The sequence below is a fragment of the Lissotriton helveticus genome, chromosome 12, assembly GCF_964261635.1.
Source record: "Lissotriton helveticus chromosome 12, aLisHel1.1, whole genome shotgun sequence".
In the NCBI taxonomy this organism is placed as follows: domain Eukaryota; kingdom Metazoa; phylum Chordata; class Amphibia; order Caudata; family Salamandridae; genus Lissotriton; species Lissotriton helveticus.
Genome location: NC_136073.1, coordinates 835,152,169 through 835,168,591, shown reverse-complemented (window position 1 = coordinate 835,168,591; position 16,423 = coordinate 835,152,169). Strand labels below are relative to the sequence as shown.

The window sequence follows — 16,423 nt, the reverse complement described above, 5'->3', positions numbered from 1 at the left end:
AGTCCTTTGTCAATCTGTCAATGCTTCTTACATTCCAGTTGTAGGCGCCTCAAAGTGTAGGTACCAACCAGTATAATCGACGGAGTGATAAACATGATAGTCTGGTATGTAGGCCTGAGCAGAATTGCAATCACATTGGAGTCATTTGAGTAATTTTGTAATTCCACCTTACTCTTTGACATGGAATTATTGATAATTACGCAGTTACTTTTGCTCGCGTAATTAAGAGTAATTTGAGGGGGGGAAATCCTACTGCAAGAGCGTATCTAGCGAGCCCCTTTTGCTCACTATTCGATGTTCTGTTGCATTTAGCGCTATTTCTTAGCCCAAAATGCAAACGTAACCATTTTGGATGGGAAAGAGTATTTTTGTCGTCAGAATTAGCGCTAAATGCAGAGTTATTTGGCTTAGTTGTTTCAATGACTATTCTTACCAATCTTTCACATATTGGGACCTAGGCGATATTAACAGGGTAACACCTAGCAACTACTAATCTGCCATGGTTATTTACTTGTGGTTGTGCTACAAGCATGCCTTAACATTGTTTGTCAGAGGGGTGATGGGTTAAGAGTGCTGCACAGCTTAGGCTGGTGCTTCCTCAACCGGAAACCTCTAAGCAGGTTTTTGCTTGGAATGCTACAAGCTTGATTCTCTTGCTTGTCTGTTGTTTGGAGTCTGCCATAGCTGGCTTATGAGTTTTGCTGTACTGAATGTTGCTACATTTCCCCAGGATGAAACCCCTAAACAAGTTTTTCTGGACCCTCAAGCCATATGTGTAAAATATCTAATTTGAAAATATTTCAAAACTTGCTGTAAGGAGTCAGCTACGCGTCGAATATCCTGTAGCCTTAAAAAAGCACAATGTCAACAGTTTTACTCAAGAAAATGAGATAAAACCGAATTCAAGTATTGCTTTGTTTGGATTTCACCCTGGTCAGTCGTTGCTTGCAGTCACTGATGTAACAGAATGCCTAAATATTGTCTTTAGTATCTGATTGTCGCTATATTGATTTTGTTTTGCTTACAAGTAACCTGTAAGGGTACCATGACAATACCTCTTCTCTCTCTGCTGTTCATGTTTTTTAGTTTTTTAATTGATATGTGAATAAGGCGTTTTGTCAGAAGGCCCAGGGTCCCTTTGTTTACTTGCACACCCGCGACAAATGCAGTTCTTTAATTGGACCTTGGAGGCGGGGTGCATTCCACCAGCACACAGCAAGGAGACTGGGAGCTCTGTAAGCAGGCCTGGAACACATAATTAAACTGTTCCCAAGATGCCACTTCCGGCGACATAGCTTTGTACAGGAAAGGCAACAACTGTGTACCGAAATGTTAAATCCAGGCTACGTAGCAGGCTGTACAGTATACACGTATACTGTCGGTTGTTCTGCTTCAGGGCAAAGGGAAGGAACCAGAAGGAATTTGCAACGTTTTATCTCGATTCCTGCTTCAGTCAAAAAAATATTGAAAACATTACTGAGGACCTAAATATGTTAGTGAGGAAATATATTAAGTTGACCGGTTCTAGTTCCTTCTTGATATAACTAATAACTTGTATTTTGTCGGTAATCTACATTTACCCTCAACAAATAAGGATCTCAGTTAATGGACCTTGGAAGGATTGAAGGCTGAGTCTACCTTGCTGGCTTACAAACTCAGATCAAAATTACAGCATTTTTCAGAGGCAAATGTTCACCTCCATGAGCTATTAGCCCAGCAAGGTCAGTTCTATGACTGATCAAAGGATCTGCAAGCTATAGGACATCAGAAAGGTTACGGTGACAAAGACTAGTTGGTGTGATTGTTGAGATCTAGTGCCTGTCGGACAGATGACCCTGCAAGTTCTGGAAGGACTGTGTAATCTGTTGTGAAGAATATTGTGGAGGGTTCACTGGACCAATATGGCCCAACTGTGTCTGTTTTCTGCCCTGTAGTACAGGCTGAAATGTCTGTAGATGCTTCAGTTAATTCTTGGTGTGGATTCATTCAAGTGGAAGGTGTCCTATCGATAGATAGCCATTGAACCTTACTCACCAACTGCAGTCTACCCTTTCCCCAAGTGTGTGGCAGGCCTTACTGTAAGACTAGCACAGCACACTCTGCTTGACCATTCTGAGCAGCGTCCAAGATTGGGAAGTTTATAAATTTGTTTCACTTGTGATGTATTTCTGTACCAACTACTTTTACTGTGTTGGAGTTGGAGTTCACGAACCTACTCTGCACATACGGTCTCACAAATTTTAAATGATGATGATAAAGTCCATTTTATGAACAGTAACAGTATTTTATTTCAAAATAGATCTGTGCTGTTCTACAGTGGCTCGGTAGAAAAATGAGCTTTTAAACCACCCCATTGGGCACAGGCCATCTCCTATTAATAGAGATCCATGAACCGTGCAAGAATTTCTTTTTAATTTTAACTGGCCACTGGTATGTGGCAGATACTGCCTAGATCCTTCAAAATTGCACCTAGTATTGTGGCTTTCTGAGATGTTTTTACATTTACTTTTATTGCCATTTGAAGGAACATGTTGGTAGTTTAGCAGTGACTCTTAAGGTGACATCTGCCGCTCAGACCTTGCCAAATACCAGTAAGACAAAAGCAACCAATGTAATCAAATTTGGGCCTTCTCTAATCATCAGAAAATAATCCATACCCATCACCTCCCCATATGGAAGTGCACAAAGACACGCTATGCTCATCTTATCGGGCACATTCACTGTGTATGTTCCACTTAATATGCAAATTCCGCATCTTGAACAAAGATTAAATAATCCCACTTCTCCTAATCTCGGGCATGTGGCTTCTCTTTATTCTTCTTAAAATGATTCTTTGGCTGAAAGAGTCTTCTCTTCCTTAAGGATATGAACAATAAGGCATTTAAATGCCATCAGTTTCCATAACACCCAGCACCAAGTGTTCCACATAGGTCCAGAACACGGTGTCAAAAACCAAATTCTAGCTACTAAGGATATTTGGAATTCTGTCCTTCAAAGCCCGGTGGTGAAAACCTCCCATCAGGTTGCCCTTAGGCCCAGTTACAACCAATCTGATATCAGCCTTAATTGGAAAGCCAATAATGCCCAAGTGCCGCCTTCTAGCAGACTTTGGAAATTTCTCTCTGTAACCGTCTTTCTACAAGGAGGGACTTCCAAAAGTCCCAATTCCTCCTCCTCATGTAATGCCATTATATGTTTCAAGTCACACCTCTTCTTTCAGATAAACAGGGCTGCATGATGTAACCAAGAAGCTTCACATAATCTCAGGATTACAGAAACCAGAAAGCTCAAACTCTGAAGCCACCTACACAAGAACCGTGTGACTCCCATGATGTCCACTTAATTTCCAAGGCCAAAGACCTGTAAAGATATCTTATTTCTAAAACCAGGAAGTCATTTAAATCTTCCCACTTCTCAGTCCCACAAACTCAATCACACAATCTATTCTCCTACAGCCCTCTCTCCTCTGAACATTTCACCAGAATCCCAAAACCCTGTAGCTCTTTTTCTCAGATTAATCCCTTTGTAACCCATTTATTGAAAGATATCCTCATTGCCAGCTCAGCAACCATCTCAGACGGCTATCATCAGCTACTCCTTAAAGTCAGACCTAGGTCTCTCAACTCAGAATTTTACTTCCTTAATCGGCAAGCCACCACCCTCTGCTTGATTTCATTGTTCTCCATCTGTCACTGCCTCACCTCACCTGCAGCTCTTTAATCTCAATTGGAGGACATCCCTTAACGTTCCACCATCTGCACCTTTTCTTTCTTTATCATGTACCGTAGCCCACTAAAGTAGCCGATCTCCATCTTTAACTTCAGCTACTATCACTATGTGGATGATGCAGAAATTATTCAAAACTTCAAGGTCCATCTGAATTAGATCGTTGGATGCAACAAATTATGTTAATTTACACACAAAACTGAGATATTAACCATCAGTGAATGGACCAGGCACCGGCTGCCAAAAGAACTTGGCTCACCTCCTCCCAACCCATAACCCCTAAATCTGTGCATAAGATTGGATATGAACCTTTCCCTTTATTTTTCTAGTGAATAAAGTTGTAAGGAAGCATTTTACATGATTAGTTGCCTATGCTGAATTTCCCCTTACTCTGAAATCCACCAAAAAGGCATAAACTACCTTGAACCGTGTACTTTCTTTAGTCCGGTAGTTGATTCTGCAAACACAGGTTTACTGACCAAAATATAAAAAATATTCACACCTGATCGGATTAGGGATCTTTACACAGCCTGCTCTACGAACCTGAAGCCTTCTGACTGGCTGGCAACAGCTTTGTGGAATAATGTTGAGCTGCTGTTAAGGACTAATGACCATGAATGCTGAAAAATAAAAATCAAGAGCACCAAGAGGGGCAGGTGGACTCTCCTAACGTAGGTGCAGGGACCCTGAAGGACTTGTTCTTTTACTTCAAATAAAAAAAAAAGAAAACCGGTACATTTTGCCATGAATTTCGCAAACTGAAGCGCAGCTTCCAGTGTCTGCAAAACCTACCCCATGCCCACGGATCCCTTTTCATGTTTGTGGACCAATGTAGTTCCTCCCAAGGCTTTGGACCGGATACTAGTCCACTAACCTGATACTAGTTCCTTGAACCCTAGGAAGAGCCACCAAGGGTCCACAAATGTTTGCGGGTGTACAGTCCCAAAATGGGGCTTGCAAAGGTTAGAAAAAATAAAAAAAGTTCACCATCCAGTTGGTTGCCAAAGTCTCTATGCAGCCAGGTTTGGGCACCTGTGGAGGGTTCTTTGATGAGATTGGTCATTGGCTCAGGTCCAACCCTTGCTGTGCAAGGCCGAAGGGAGTCTGGCTGCCTGTAGCATCTATAACTTAGTGCCCGACCACCGGGCAGGCCGGCTCCAATCCCCGCATGCACAGCCTTTGGCCATGCACAATGAGGGAAGGTAGATGATTGATCTAGTATATGATCCAAAACCCCTGGAAATAACAGTTGAAGTACACTTATGGCTAGAAATTAAAACCAGTGCTTATGACCTCCCATATTTATAGCAAGAAGTAACACCCAAAAGCAGAACATGATTAAATAACACCGTTGTTAAGCTACTGAATAACACAACATTCATAGTCTTTTTCTTCCTCATGTTAAAAGTAAAGTGGTACTCAAATGCTCCAAATATAAAAGTAATTGTCAACTCATTTGTAATTGTGTCGATCACACCAAGGGTTGGAGCTATGAGCATTGCATCTGTTGTGAACTATGGTTTACGATACGGTTACAGTACAGTTGTTGGTTTTAATTTGCAACCGTATCGTACTTTGTGAGAACATACATAATGGATACCTGTGTAATATTGGCCTATTGACATCAAAGGCTTCCTGTGATATCCGAAACCCACGAGGCCGAAGGCCAACTGGATAAATAAATGTTACCTGATTCACAAGATGGCAGTATAGGTCTATATAACACAATACTCATATATTTTCTATATTACATGATCAAGTAATTGAAGTTAGTACTCTCTGGAAACATTGGAGCATTTGAGTTTGTGTCAATTTTAGTATTCCTTGTTCGACTAAGGCTGCAGACGTGGGTCACTGTTTTGAGAAATGTTTTTTGTTGGGCATACAAGGTGTTTCCAAGCATGAATGTGAACATCATAGTTCGATATTTAAAGCTGCATTGTAAGGAAATTAAAAACATGCTCTGAAATAAAAAAAAATTAACACATTGACAGTATAGACCACACTGAAACTGGGGAAATGAATTAAAGCGTGAGGCAGTGTATTTAAAATTTTGCTGATTGTGCCCTGGATGTAAAATTCCTTATTTTTGCAGTTCACATTTTTTCTGGATTCACATGCAGCGCATTGTTCTGCTTTGTTGTGGCTGCATCCAGAATTGTCATTTCTTTCTCTTGTATTTATTTTTTCTATGGGTATTGTAAACTACATTTGGCTGTCTCAGTCACTCAGTGACCTGAGAGCTGTGCCTCAGAAGTTCCTGTGCATGGTTGACATCTTCATGTTCTTTTTTTTTTTCTGCCATTGGGTCTGGTTGCAAGCTGGAGAAGCTCTGGAAGAATCGCAGCAAGTTTGACAAATCGTCAATTGAAATAACCCCCGCACTGTGCCCACTCCAGAATAGCATGCAATCTTTCTTACCCGTGCATCTCTAAGAAAAACAGCCAACATGCCTTGTAGTTTTTGTGGTCATTGTTGGCCGCAGTTTTATTACCATTATATGAATAATCATCTCTTCATTTTTACAACACCCTGGTCATAATTGTATGACCCTGGCCATAAATCACCATTATGAACTGTCATACATTGCTTGTCATAAATCATTTGCTTTGCTTGTCATAACTCATTGCTTGTCATAAATCATTTGCACATCCTAGATTCATAAATCACCCCGACAGTTCGTTGTTCTGATCTTTTGCAGGCATATCTCATTTCTTGCCACTTTTAGGGTCAGAAAATTGTTCTGTTGAATTCTGCGCTCCTTGCGTGTGGGGGGGTAGCCTCTCCCTGGAGTTAGGCTCCAACTCGCTACCTTGTTAGTTTCTTTTGTGCCCTGCCGTCTGGCGGGGTCTGGCCTGCGAGTGCTGTCTCCGTTTGCTACCCCCTTTTGTCAGGCCTACTCACCCTGCCGTAAGGCATCCCATAGTGAGTGGCCCTACTACTACTACAAACTGCCCTGTCAGTGTGTCTCTGTGTCTCCATAAACAACCATCGTACCCTCTCTGATCTGCCACCCCGTTTTAGTTATTTTTTTTTTTTTTTAGGTGCAGCCTGCCAGAACAATTGCACTCCGCATGTTGTCCAAAAACACATGCATTCCTTCTTCCGATAGGTTAACCCCTGTCCTGACCATAATTCTCTGGGTGGCCTGGGTTGATGAGGCCGTGCCCGATGCTCTCTAGGCCATTGATTTTACAGAACTTGCTTACAACGATGTTAAGTTTCCTCCTTGAGTTTTCAACCACCTTATGTGATTCGGCCCCTCGTCAAACCATTTCACTGATCAGCTCTGACCATATGATGGAAGTGCTACCGAAGCACATCTCCACCTCCATTAAGTCTGTCTGGATGGCCTGGAGGAGATCCTTCCTCCCCAGCTGAGCCAGGTCGTTCCCACTGATGTATATTATCAAGATGTCTGCATGCCACGCCACGTCTGACTGTAATTCCTTGAGTGCCACTGGCAGCTGGTTCCATCTCCTCCCTGGGCGAACCAGCCATCGGACGCATGTGTTGACCGGCCTGCCCTTCTGCTTGTGACCCACCCGCTGCCACCATGACTGCATCCGGGTTACAAATCAGTCCCCCACCACCCATACCGGTCGTGGGCACATTCCTGCTGAAGCAAAAATCACAATGTCAGGAGGCCCTCCCGCTCATGAGGGTGTGCCCCCCCACAGCCCCCCCCCCAACCTTCTCCAGTACTGATGCTGCTAAGTTTGTCTACAATATCTGGGGCCTCATGAACATCCTGTATGCCGTTGACTGCCACCTGCGGATTGCCTTGATCCCTGCTTCGGTCATCCCATGTTGGGCTGCCGAGGTCGCTGCCCCAATCCTAAATGAATGAGAGCCGAATGCGTCCAGCGGGAGACCGCTCTACTGAGGGCTTGGCGCATCACCGATGTGAACTGAAATGTAGGCTCCCATCCCTATGCTTGAAGAGTGGGCCTTCCCCTGTTGGTCGTAATGTCATGTAAGTTAGGTGGCAGCAGTCTGCGTAGTATCTGTGGTCCTTGATTCACCCAAGCCGTACCACTGCCCCTTTTCCAGCCTTGCCCATTTTTGACCGTCTCAGTAGCAGCTCCACCTCTGCCATGCTGGGTTTGATGGTGGCTGCTTGCAAGCAACACACCGCTGGGCCTGACTTTGTAGGGGCCACAAGCTCGCTGAGCCGAAATTCCCCAAAGAATGCGGTCTCGGAGGCCACCTTGAAAAGGTTTAGCTCTAATTTCTTCATGTTCTATTTATTTATTTTTTGTTCTGCCATTGGGTCTGGATGCAAGCCAGAGGAGCTCTGAAAGAATCGCAACAAATTTGACAGATGGTCAATTGAAATTCCAGAGAAAAGGATAAAGACACCAAACAACACCTGAGCTTTGTGTAATAAGAGTATACTGTACCAGGTTTCCACCAGAAAAAACAACTGGTATGAGAGCACTTTGCATTCTCTGACCATGAGGTGGGGTCGCGAGGGGAACTCTGAACGTCGGAGGCCTGTGGAACCTGACTGAGGCAGTCAAGCACATCAATATTTTGGAGATCAAGATTGTTGTCCAGGCACTAAAGGATTTTTGCGCACAGGTAACAAGAAAAACTATACTGGTCCAAACAGACAACACAACCATAATGTGTCTGCTAAACGAGCAGAGAGGGTGAAGATCTTATCTGCCATCCAAGTGGGACCTGGACATTGGGCCCTCAAAATGAGAACAGTCCTGGTAGCAGTACAGCTATTGGCCATTCAGTAAAATGCAGCAATCAAGCTAAGCAGACAAGCCAATGTATTTGTTGAATGAAAGCTAAAGCTTCCAAGTGCTGAATACATTTTTCTACAGGTGGTCATGCCAGACCTAGATCTGGTAGCAACCTCAGAACGCAAGATGCCAAGACTTTGCCTCCAGATATCCACAACTCCGAACCAGGCGGAAATGCCCTATCGATAGAATGCCGGATACATTGGCGTATGCTATTCCTCCAAAGATAATACACCAATTCAAACACTAACCATGAAGCTAATTCCGAGAACTCCACTGTAGGCGAGACAGATGTGGTTCTCGGACCTGGTGAAGATCTGTCGAGGAGGATTTATAATCCCTCCAGCTGCCCACAACCTACTCTTGATGTGTGTGGGACAGGTCTGTAACCTGGAATTGGCCAGGTTCAACCTGGCGTTCTTTCTCCTAAGTACTTAGAATTTGGTTACCTTGACCCTCTACTAAGAACCGTGGACCTCCTCAAGGTGGCTAGGAGAACAAATATGCTCAAATTCTACACCGCAAAGTGGAAGAGATATCCACTGGTGACACCACGGTCCTTGAATACCAAACTCACTTACTAGATGATGGCTACACATCACTCAAGGTCCACCTGTCTGCCATTGTAGTGGACACTAGGGGATTCCCAATGAAAAACTGATTTACCACACAGGTCTTGAAAAGATTCCTAGAAGGAGCAAAATGGATAGCCCACCCCCTGATGGTTGGATTCAACGCCCATGTGGAACTTAAACACAGTGCTCACTCTGCTGATGAAAGAACCATTTGGATGTATGCATAAGGCTGAACTAAAATTTCTAACTCCAAGGATAGCATTTCTAGTAGCCATCGCATCACTGTGTAGAGTCAGCGAGCTGCAAGTGCTTATCATAAAGGAAGCCATTCTTGCAAATACAGAAGGACAGAGTGGTGATGAGAGCATACCAGCATTTTCTTTCTAAGTAGGGGTCACAATTGTATTTCAACCATATCATACAGACCTCAGTGTGTGTGTGTGTTTTTTTATTTATTTTTTATTTAACCAACCAAGGTGCTTGCTGAAAGATCCTGGAACACGTTCGATCAGAGTGGTCATGTACTACTTTGTGGAAATTATGTAAGAAAATACATGTAAAAGATGGAAAGCTATTTTTTGTTTGCTTTGCACTAGCAAGCAACAATACACCAATATCCAAAGGTACCATTGCTCGATGGATTCTGCAGACAATACTAACATGCTGCAAGATTGCAGGAGAGCTAGTAGAAGGAAAAGAAATGTGTGTGCGTGTGTATGTGTGTGTGTGTGTGTGTGTGTATATATATATATATATATATATATATATATGTGTGTATAGAGAGTGTGATCCAGATATAGAGCTATAAATATATATCGGTCTTCTTTCCGAAGAGGTTCTTGAATACTTTAGGTAGGGAAGACCGATTCTGCGCATGCATTCTCTGATTTATAAAGTGGTGTGGCTAAGTGGGGTAGACTGCCTTTATGCATCGGTTTCTTGAGAGATGGAGTGCGGGCAGTCGCTTTAGTAAGAGATTGGCATCTTTTGTGCATTGCTATTGTTAAATTTCTGACAAAGAGGGATCTGCTGAATGCCTTGAGCTTGACGCACCCACAAGGCACTTAACATTCCTCTCACCACTCACATAATGCTATACTGATTGCATGCTTAATTAAAATGTCTGTCAAGTTGATGAGTTGAGAAGCATGCCTCTCAGTGCTAAATAGATTGTGGCATGAGCCTGTCGTTTTGGTGAAACCAGCAGAAGTAGCTTTGCATAGATTTTGGATAATTATTTCCCCATCTCCCTTTCAGCCTTGCCCCCAAAGGCGTGTCTCTGCTTCCCTCAGTCTGCTGCATGCCTGATACTTGTGCTCCAATGTGAACACTGGCCATTAATTTCTAGTAGCATTGAGGATGGCTTTGATTGGGAGGAACCTGGCTCTTTTGAGAAGTGACCCGAAGCACTTGAACATTTAAATTCTATTTTTGAGCTGCACGTCCCATGTCCAGTTCTCGGAGTAACCTTTGCCTATAGTTCACAGGAGCTGAACGTTCTCGGGGGATTGGAGATTTGTAATGGCTGTATTCGTTCTGTGGTAGTCTCTCTCTAAATAACTGTTTTAATTTGGCCACGTCACCAGCTTCTATTCAGGCACATGAGGCTCTGCATGATTTTTAGTTCTACATGTAATTATCAGCTTGTTTCTCAATGTGATTTGTTTCCCAGCTCCATGCAGTAGAAACGGGCATTGGAAAAGTTGTATGGCTTGCCTATGAGACATATTGGCTTTGCCAATGTTTTTTGCTATGCTGTATGGCATTGGAACTCCTGTGTAGCATGTCTGGGGAAATAAAAGCACAACAATTTTGCCTCTCGTCATTATGTACAAGTGTGCATGCATTCAACACGCATGCGCATCAACAAAATGACTTGAGTGTTTTTTCTTTCTATTTACCAAGACGATCCGCAAATTTAAGAAGAAAAAAAACAGTAGCGCAAAAACACTTATTTAAAATTGTAACTCAAAACCACTTTCTAAAAAGAAGAGAAATAAAGTGGGTGAGCTGGTTTGGGCAGTGAGTGAAGGGTAACCAACATGGCGGGTCGGGGAAAAAGAAACATAAGAGAGCAGTAAGACAAATGAAGAAACATAGGTGAAAGAGAAACCTAGAAGCAAACAGACTAGTCCTTCACTTTCAAGGCTGATTCTTCCACTATCATAGGTATTCCAATTGCCACAGGAATCTGTACTCACACAGACGCTCTGTCCGTGGCTGCCAGCATGACATTCACTAGCCATATTATCCATGTTACGAGCCACTTCCACAATGTGAAGGGGATTATCTTTGAAAAATGTATAATATCCTGAGGATTAATCCATCCTAGAAAGACATCCTGTTAATGCCCTCCCCTCCATATGATAGAGTAGCTTACCGTGCTGTAATTCCAATGGAAGCCGAACACCACATTGTCAAGCTGCATGTTGTGGAGGAATTGGTCGGCATTATAGTAGAGACCTCGGCGAAGACAGAAAAATTAGTACACTTCCCTCTCATGCTTCACAGCGTGATGAAGTGCGGCAGGGAACTTTAAGGAGCCGGGGAGGATTGGTGTACTTACTTCTAAAGTGGAGCAATAGTAGATGGCTTGCATTAGGGATCCAGTTCTTCTGGATTATGTAGTGATATAGCGTTCAAACATTCTTTTGAACGGCGTTCATGATGCTGCCCTCCAGACAAAGACAGAATATTGATGCAGCTAGAAAGCAAGTTGCTGTAGGGACAGCAACACAGTAGTGTATCGCTGATTCATTGGGTTTCCCATCAAAGTAGAACCTGTATCATTGGGATAAGATGTAAAACCTAACATTTCTTCTGGAAGCCTACTGGAAAAGAGGCAGAGAGACCATCATATTTATTTATTTATTTGTGGGTTTGTAACGCGCCGGAATCACACCCGAAGGTGTATCTCCGCGCAGTGCTGTAGGAGGAAGCAGGTCTTAGCAGGCGCTAATACTGAAATAAGGTTGTCTTAAGACTTTTCCTGAAGGCTGGATGGCTAGAGCACTGTCTAAGGGAAAGGGGGAGGTTGTTCCACAGACGCGGACCCATAACAGAAAGAGCACGTCCTCCCTGTCTGGTCTTATGTCGGGGAATCTGTAGTAACAGCTGGTTACTGGACCGTAGATTACGGGGGGGGGGTGATGATGGACAAATTTTTCGGCCAGATAGGGCGGCCCTAGGTTATGGAGACTCTTGTGCACCACACAGCAGGTCTTAAATTCCACTCGTCTCCGGATAGGAAGCCAGTGGAGCAGTTTAAGAAGGGGCAGAGATGGTGTTCTGGGGGGGGCATTTGTCACCAGGCGTGCCGCGGTGTTCTGCACCACTTGAAGTTTGTTGAGCACTCCTTCATTGGCCGCTAAAAGTAGACCATTGCAGTAGTCGAGGCGACTCAATACGAGGGCCTGGACCAAGGTCTTCCTTGTGCTGTCAGGGAGAAGGGGGAACACTTTCCGGAGGAGGCTGATGATATAGAAACAAGACCCCACCGTGGTGTTGGCATGCTGTACAAGATTGAGGTCATGGTCCAGACGGACCCCCAGATTTTTCACCACCTGTTTGGGGGAAGGGGCCTCTCCCAAACTTGTAGGCCACCAGTCAGGGGTCCACAGGATTTTTGCTTCCCCGAACAGCATGACTTCCGACTTCCCCACATTGCACTGGAGAAAGTTCCTGGCCATCCAGCCGGCGACCGCAGTCATGCCATTCGAGAAAGCTTGCCTTATCTCCGGGGTAAAGGTTTTAAAGGTAAACAGCAGCTGTGTATCATCAGCGTATGAAATGGGTGAAAACCCAAAAGACCTCATAATATCAACTAAGAAGGAGACATAAACGTTAAATAACGTAGGGCTGAGACAGGAGCCCTGCGGGACTCCTCTGGTGATTTTGGTGGAGATGGAACTGAAGGCGCCCATATTAACCTGCTGGGTACGATCTGCAAGAAAGCTGGTGAACCACGCCAGGGCAGATTTCTCTACGCCGATCTCCTTTAATCTTGTTAGGAGAATGGTATGAGAGATGGTGTCGAATGCTGCGGACAAGTCCAACAGCACCAACACCACAGATAGACCCCTGTCCAGAGACATACGTATAGTATCCGTGACAGAAAGAAGAGCCGTCTCGGTACTATTCCTAGGTCTGAACCCTGACTGAGAGTGGTCCAAACAGCTGGTCTGCTCTATGAAACTGGAGAGATTGAGATTAACGTGTTTCTCCATTAGTTTGCCGACAAACGGCAGAAGGGAGATAGGCCTCAGGTGTTTTTCCTTATGGGCTTAACCAGGGCCTTTTTCCACTCCAGAGGGACCAATCCTTCAGAGAGGGAGCGATTAATCACCATCTGAATGGTGGGACTCAGAGCATTCCCTATAAGATGCATCACTCGGGCGGGGACAAGGTCCGCCGGGCTGCCCAATTTTAATCGTCCCAATCAGTGAGTTGACATCATCCAGACTGATCTCGGGGATAGCGGACAGTACCGGAGGGCCAAGGCCAACTGTTCCGAGCTGTGGGCTAGGCGAAGAATCCTTAATATCGACCAAAGTGGTGGCTTGAGCAATATTTTGGTAAATAGTGTCGATTTTATTTGCAAAAAACCCAGCAGTATCATCGCACAGTTGTTGGGACACCGTCTCTGGGCTGTCGCACGCGATGGGGTTAGTAAAGGTTCGAAGAACCTGATACAATATTTTAGGGTCATTACCTGCCTCAGATAATTGGGAAACAATATGATTTTTGCGGGCAGCTCGGATATTTCTATGGTAGGATCTCAAGGCAGAGTGATAGCGGGATTTATCTACTACACTCTGAGAGATCCTCCAGGCCTTCTCCAACTTCCTACATGCTTTCTTTTCTGCACGCAGTGAATCGGAGTACCATAATTCCTGCCTGCGGTTGTACCGCGGATTACAAAGTCTTAGAGGGGCAATGAGATTAACAGCAGTGTTCAAGGCAACATTGTATTTGGAGAGGGCCATGTCGGGAGTATCCAAGGGAGAGAAGTCGGGGGGGATAAAAGCATCTTTAAAAGTTTCTGTGGACACCTTGTGCCACTGCCTACGCCATAAAGGGAGGAGAGCAGGTTGGGGGCGTTCCTCTGTAAGGGTAGGGAGGGAGAAGCTTATCACAAAATGGTCGGTCCACTCCACCTGTATGGGAGGGCAACAGGTCAGAGTGTGTGAATTAGACAGGATTAGGTCAAGAGTGTGACCAGCACGATGAGTAGGGCCCTGGTTACACTGTTTGAAGCCCAGAGTTGCTAGATCAGCCAGCAAGGTATGGGCTTCAACATTATCGACCAATTCGCTATGGACATTAAAATCTCCGAGGAGTACAAAATTAGTCCCCATGCTAATATGTGGGGCCAGAGTCTCCATAAGGATAGTGGAAGCATCTGAGCAAGGGCCCGGGGGGCGATACACCAATGCCCCCTTCCAGCTGGCCTCCAAGTTGGAACCAATTTTAAAGACCATGATTTCAATGTCCCTGGTAATACATTGGTCTAGAATGGTGACGTAAAGGTGTCCTTATAAATAATAGCGACCCCTCCGCCGGTCTTAACAGGGCGGTCCAGCCTAAGTATCTTATATCCCAAAGGAATCCCCAATGTGATTGCAGGAACCAGGTGGGGTTTGAGCCAGGTCTCCGTGCAGAAACAGTAATCTGGGCGGGCAGAATGGATCAAATCCCAGACCTGTGAATGGTGCTTCGAGAGAGATCTTATATTACACAGTATACTATTTCCCATAGGGGGCCTGGGTCTAAGGTCCTCAAAAGATAGTATGTCAGAAGGGAGTATACAGGGGTATGACTGGAAGTGGCAGCATTTACATGAAAACGGGCCTCCTGGACATGGCCCAGAGTCCAGGGCACAGCCTTTGTGGGGATAGGTCCGCAGATTGTGAAGTTCTTTGGAGGAGTACCTTGTTCTGTCCACTACACTACAGGTAGTAGCGGCAGAAGTAGGGGTCATGGCCCCTGGCCCCGTTCGGTCACGGACGGGCACAGACGGGCTCCTCTCTGGCTCGTCTCAGGCGCGTCTAAGGCGCACGTCTGCGCGCAACCGCTGCGCGCTTGGGCGACGAGAGGGCTTAAATGCCCTGCCTGCTGCTGAGACTAGAGCGCTAACCGCGCGAGAGGCTGTGTGTTGTATGCAGCTGACGTGGTCTCATGAGAAATCCACACCAGCAGGATGCTTCGTGGCTGAGTATCCGGGCTCCTTCCTGAAGTTTAGCAACTCTTAATCCGTGGAAACACATGTACAGACTACTGGTGAACACAGTGCTAGAAAAAATCAAGAATGATACAAACACAGCTATGGCCATCGGGCGCTCCAGTCTCAGCCTGCTACGTCTGGATTTCAGCATTAGCAGGTGTGAGAGCGCAAAGACTGCCATACAACTGCTGCGATCGGGCAACCAGCAGCATTAGCTCGATCAAGAGTGGGAAACCCAAACATTCTTTCCACATTGAGGATTTCTGGGCTACTGTTGTGGAAGAAGTAGTGGTGGCTCTGGAAATGGCGCTGACGCCTCAAAACCATAACTTGCAAATGATCCTTCCTGACTCCTTCATTCCCTGTCCAGAGGGAGGATTTCAGGGCAACGCTTGTGGAAGAAGTAGAGGTGGCTGTGAAAAGACGCCATCAAACCCAGACAGTAACTAGCCAACCTCCCCAACACCACCCACCCCACAATCTCCACACACCAGCTGTCGGGAAGGATCAGGTTATTCTTTCAATAGTGAGAAGAAATAACCTCAGTCAATTGGTCCTTTCCGTGGTGATGCAAGGATGCAGCATGGAGATCTACACCACATATACCACCACAACATCACAAAGTCAGTTAGGAACAGCGGTGACTGCTCAAGAAGGAAGGTGTGGCTCAGGAGGATCAGGGAGTCACAGCATCCACATAGTTCCTTCTGATCTCACCTCCAGCGAAGATCACTACCGCACAAATGTGGCTTAAAGACCTAACGGCGCTCAATGTCCAACCCACCATCGTGGACTCAGCGAAATCTTTGGGCATAACACTTGACACCAATCTCAGCATGCAGGAACACATCAACAAAGCAACTAAGGGAGCAAACTACCAAATCAACACCCTTAGGAAACTTAAACCTTTCCTTCCAGCCAAAGACTTCCAGACTGCGGTACAATCACTAGTCATACCTCGGATAGAATATGGCAGCACCGCCCTCTGCGGCCTCCCCCTAGCGACTACGGCACCCATAAGAGCCTCTCTAAACGCCGCAGCGAGACTTATCACTGGATCAAAAAAACACTCACACATTTCCCCGGACTTCAAATCATTGAACTGGCTGCCGTTTGAAGCCAGAATACACCTGAAAATAGCT

At 45.1% G+C, this 16,423-nt stretch overlaps 1 protein-coding gene across 2 annotated transcripts in view; it reads left to right on the top strand.

Moving 5' to 3' along the window:
- MLLT1 (MLLT1 super elongation complex subunit) overlaps nucleotides 1–16,423 on the top strand; it is a 155,862-nt gene that overhangs the window by 76,087 nt on the left and 63,352 nt on the right. The window lies entirely within an intron of this gene.